The sequence below is a fragment of the Callorhinchus milii genome, unplaced genomic scaffold (assembly GCF_018977255.1).
Source record: "Callorhinchus milii isolate IMCB2004 unplaced genomic scaffold, IMCB_Cmil_1.0 Scaffold20, whole genome shotgun sequence".
Classification (NCBI taxonomy): domain Eukaryota; kingdom Metazoa; phylum Chordata; class Chondrichthyes; order Chimaeriformes; family Callorhinchidae; genus Callorhinchus; species Callorhinchus milii.
In genome coordinates, this window is record NW_024704761.1 from 6,103,638 (window position 1) to 6,109,148 (window position 5,511).

The 5,511-nt window shown below is 44.0% G+C and overlaps 1 long non-coding RNA gene across 1 annotated transcript; it reads right to left on the reverse strand.

Annotated features, from left to right (window-relative positions):
• Positions 1-1,486: 1,486 nt before the first annotated feature.
• On the reverse strand, positions 1,487-4,578 carry rpl38. The gene is made up of 5 exons (XR_487496.2): positions 4,496-4,578; positions 4,133-4,248; positions 2,874-2,934; positions 2,489-2,611; positions 1,487-1,562 (listed from the first exon to the last, which is right to left on the reverse strand). It is a non-coding gene; the product is annotated as a ribosomal protein L38 (long non-coding RNA).
• Positions 4,579-5,511: the final 933 nt, after the last annotated feature.

Here is a 5,511-nt window from a genome sequence, read left to right on the forward strand (position 1 = left end):
ATCTTTTTTTTTAAACTTAATTTGTTTTCACCCGTGGCTGTAAGCCCATATGAATAATCTATTCCCAGGATATTTCTCTGAAACCAGTTAAGTGTGCAGCAGCAGCTGGGGATGACTCACTCTAAATTTTTCAAGGGAGGGAGGAGAAACACCATCTTGTTCCCAGTCTCCTTATGAAAAGTCACTTTATTTACCTTTTCCAAAGGAAAAGGTCCAACATCTTACACTTTGGACTATTCAACTGAAACGCTAGGATAAATGATTTGCATTCTGCACACCTTATTGTTATAACCAATAGTTAAAGATCATCCTTTGAATCTCCCTCTGGATAAACTTATGAAACCCCATTATAGCAGTCAGATGTGATAGAAGTGATCTGTGAATGAATGGCAACCTTCAAGGTGTTTTGGTCACTGCTGACCTGATTGCTGCGCACTGCTACCTTTGCAAAGCAACATCAGTGGCCCTTCCTGCACAGTAAGAACTACTGCAACTTTTAAATAAACTTTTAAAGGACCAATTTAATGATTTAGTGCACACTCATTTCAAGTACATTAAAAAACTAACCCATTCTCAGAATTCAGAACATTTCAAATGTTTAGAATATTCTAGATCTAGACATCCATCCAATCCCACAGAGGCAGTACAATCAATATTAAACAAACTAGTCCTTTTGCAGCATATTTTAAGGTTCTCTATTCATCCAACATTAATGCTCAAGGCATTAAACAAACCCTTCCTCCTGGAAAATAATCATGGTCACGTGCACACACCTGAGAGCAATGTCCTTAATCCTGGTTTTACTCTTTCAGGTCTGGCTATGAAAGATCCTGCCCCTACAACTGGATTAATAACCATTGCATTTGATACAACACCTTTCACATTGGGGAACACCGCACAGCGCTTTGTAAATTGTGCATTTTGTAGGCGAATACAGCAACCAATTTGCAAATAGGAATGTCTCACAAACAACCCAATCAAGAAATAAATTAATAATTTTATCGGGCGGGGGGGAGGGGAGAGGAGGGATAGATACCAATGAGAGCACATACTGCATCAGGAATTGATCAGCTTCTTCCCTCTATAGCAATGAGAGCCTTTGTTCTTTTTTGCAATACTTGAGACAGTATGGATATAACATTTCACAATCCTCAGACACCTAAAACTTCATCTGTCTCATCCATGGCTTTTCACTTAACACTCTTTGAAACATTGAGAACATCCAATTCCATTCACTTCCACCCTGTCATCTCACGTACATCTTCCCGAAAAGGAGCCCGGTAATCTACAGGAAATATCTGACTTGTGTCAAAAGGCTGGTTAAGTATTTTGCTCCTTCATCTTAAGATGCTCCAAAAAATTCTAAGATTTAGGTAGCTTATGGAGACTTGCGTGCTTCTTGGAAAGAACTTGTCATATTTCTAAAGTGCCGATTGCAATCTCACCAACCTAGCTGTTGTACTTTTCAAAAATCATGTCACAAGAATCATTTTCTCCATTTTTTTATTGGAACGTGCAAGACATTTGTACAGATTTTCACTTCAGCTCTTTTACGGCCAGACCTGAAAGAAAACAAAACAGAAAATCTAAATATTTCCACTATCTTATGAATTTATAATGATGTACGATGGTAGTAGCACTCAAAGAAACACCAATTAAAACATGCAAATTATCAGCTAGACAAGGTTTCATGTGTTTAAAACACAGCACAATATGCAAGATGTATTAACTGAATATAAGACTGCATTAGCATCTAATCAATGGAGAAGCTGAAGCAAAAAGAGGGTAAAACACAAACTTATATTCTTCCAGGTTCCTGGAGAACTGCCAGTTATAATCTCAAAATTTATAGAATACAGCACAGAAGCAGGCACAAATTCTTCATCAATAGAAAGAATCACATTCCTGAACTTTTATTTTGGTCAGCCGGGATTCTGACACATGCGGAAACCCATCAACACGCTCTCAGCCTCTCTGCCCTCACACTCTGGAACTCCATTCCATGGTCCCCTCGCCTCATTTCCTCCCTCGCATCCTTCAAGGCCGGTCTCAAGACCCTTCCCTTCAACCGTGCCTTTGGTCTCCCTCCCACCTCTCTGCCTTCCCTCACCCCTACACCACCCCTCCCCCATGCTCGGGCCCCGACAGCTGACTGTTCAGCGTTTTGGGACGTCCTCCCAACGTGAAAGGCGCTCTATAAATATCATTTTGTTGTTGTAGAGTATCCAAAGTAAACCGAGAATTCCATGCATCCCACCTACACTTGGAAATTCCAGAGCGATAACTTTTTCCCATACCCAAGATATTAAGTCTCGTCAATAGTGCCCAAGGGAACAAACAAGCATCAAAACACATTTAGTGCTGTTAAGTATCTGAAATATCGAGGCCTGAATGCAGGTGTAGAAACACACCTAATTTACACCCAGGATAGTGTAAGTCTCAAAAACGTTTTTGAAGTAAATTGAATCACCAAATCCATGCTTCTTACCTGGAGGCAGGGACTGTTTGAGTTTCTCAGCCTTCTCTGGGTCTGTGATCACCAGAGTGTACAGATACCTGCTGCAGCGCACTTTGAATTTTACATTATCCTTGTTCTTCTTAATTTTCACAGCTGCATAAAGCAATGAAAAGTTATTGGTATATAAGTCCTATAAGTGCAATATAGAAACAAACAACATCAATTGTATTCCAGTGGCAAATCCAAAGAATTCTCCAATTCATCCGACATCCATTAAAAGCTCCAAGTGAAATAATCTGGGACACTATCTCAATATAATACAATAATCTGTACACAATTTAAACTACACCTTGTGTACCTTAATTTGCAACCCTACATTGATTAACACCTGCTGAAAATAATTTAATTTGCTTACATTTTGCATCCTTCCTCCTCGCTGTGAGCAAGAAATCTTTAATTTCTGAAATCATTATAGGCTGTTTGGATATAAACAGAGAAACTGATTATTTATGCACGTATAATTAAACATCACTTAATTAATACAAGGCTAATTCTGCCTTAAAACTCAAAAAAGCTTGATCACACGCAAGACTGAGTAACTGCTGTCAAAAAGGTGATGTCCTATCACTAATAGGGAACCAACCCATCATTCCCCGTGGCAGTGAAGAACACTTCTTCATTTTCACCTAGACTTACCTGGGGAAAGGATTCTCCCCACTCAGCTCCTGTTAACCCTGCAACTCAAAGGCCTCATCGTCCGAGCTGGACAAGAAGTGGAAAGAAAGCTTGCCAGGTAATTGTTTTCGACCAGAAGCTATGTGGTTTCAGTTGGTTAGACTCCAGCATATGTGGTTTTAGTTGGTTAGACTCCAGCAAAACCCCAAACATACATTCCTGGGATCCTCAAACCTTGGCTCCAGCCAACCTCTGTCTAAACTATCTACAGTAGCAGGTAAGCAGCATGGGTGCATGCATATTCGGTTCCAGGCGCAAGGAAATGCCCATATGCATGTGCAGAACGCTGCTGTGCACACTTAACTGCCATGTTTCGCCCACAAAATACGCAGTCAATTCACTTTACAGTCGTCTGTGAAGCGCTTCGAGACGTCTCGAAAACGTGATAAGGCGCTGTATCGAATGCAAGGACAATAATTATGTTTTTCTTGTGTCAAAGGTTGCCGAGGCCAGCGAGAACAGGAGAAAATTTGGACACGTGTGTGTGTGCGTGAGAGAGAGAAAGTGATTAAACATTATCTCTGCTTCAGTGACACAAAAAGCTGACGTTTATAATGAAGGATCTCGCGTGTCAGCGAGTGTCTGGGGGGAGGGGGGAGAGAAAGAAGGTCATGTGAAGCAGTCAAGCCTATGAGGGCTCCCAAAACCAACGACCGGAACATTCATTCGTTAATTAATTAATAATAATAATTATAAATAATTGATAAAATCATCAGGAATAATCCTCAGCATTCGCTACGGCGCCTCAACGCTGGTCACACGCCTTCGGTCTTCGAAGAGACAGGTGAAGCGAACTGACTGTAGTTTCACGGGGGCCCCCCAAAAAAAGAAGGTTTTTAATCGCGCAAATGTAATGGAAAAATTTTAAAATAAGAACGTCTCTCCCCCCCTCCCCCCCCCACCCCTCTCTCCCTCTCACCCCAGACGGGCTCCTCTTACCATGGCTGCTGCTGGGATGGTGGTGGGATGGTGGTGCTCTGGGGGCCTTGGGCGTCTCAGCTCTGCTCAGCTCTGCTCGGGGGAGAGGGGTGGGGAAGAAGGGGAGGAAGGATTTTCTGCGAACACACACACACAAAAAAAAATGTCGAGACACGCGCAACCGGTCAGTGAGATTCAAATCGCGTCAAACCCCCCGACCCCCACACACACACACTCAAAGGCGTCGGACCCCCCCCCCATACAGAGCGCAACGGGTCGTCGAGGGTTTGGTCTCGCCGTGCGAGGCGGCGGCCACCCCGCTGGCCTGGGTGGGGAGGGCGGATGGCGGCGGATGAAACGGGCTCGAAGCGCGGCCGCCATTACCTGCGTCTCCGGCGCGGACGACGGGCGAAAAAAAAAGGAAGGAGCCCGCCCGACATCCGGGGATTAGGCCAACGGTTCCTACGGGGCCCCCCGAGGGCCCCTCCCAACTGCAACGCAGAACGCGAAAGTCGATACGGAGGGTTTCAGGGCAGCCAACGTTTGGGCTTTCCAATGATGATAATCAATCAATCAATCAATCATCATCATTATCATAATACTGACTGTGATAATTAATAATAATCCTTGCATTGGATACAGCCCCTGGTCGAAGGCGTCTCCAAAGAGCTTCGCGGAATAATAATAATAATAATAATCCTTGCATTTGATATAGCGCTTTTCACGTCACGAGGACGTCCCAAAGCGCTTCACAGAACACACTGTGAAGTGAATTGACTGTATATTTGTGGGCGAACGCGGCAGCCAATTGCGCACAGCAATGTCCCACAAACAGTCGTAGATTGAAAATGACCAATTTTTTTTTATTATTGTTTTTGGTTTTGGAGGGATTATTATTAGGCTCTGTGTGGAGTAAGGAAACTTGCCCAAGGTTTCTCCCTCTGCCTGGAATTGAACTCAGGTCTCTCGCTTGTAAAGCGAGTGCTCTAACCACTGAGCTACAGGACTCCACGGAATACAACGTGAAGCGAAATTTAGAACTGCATATATTTTCGTGGGCGAAACAGGGCAGCGGATCGCGCACGGCAGCGGCCCACCGACGGTCGTGTGTCGAGTGACCAAATTATTATTGTTATGGGTTGGGGGGGGGGGAGGGATTATTACGCCCCGGAAAAGCGAGCCGCCAATCGATTAACATCCGGCTTCCTACTTACTGTTGTGATTGTTGTTATTATTACTATGCGGTGAACAGAGATGTGTAGAGTAAGGAAACTTGCCCCATGTTTCACCCATTGGCACGGAGCTGGGTAGAGAGGATGGTTGAGGATCAACAAGACACCACGGTTCCAGACGGGCTTAGTAAGATGGAGTGCGCCACCATGGATGGTGATGCTATCAGC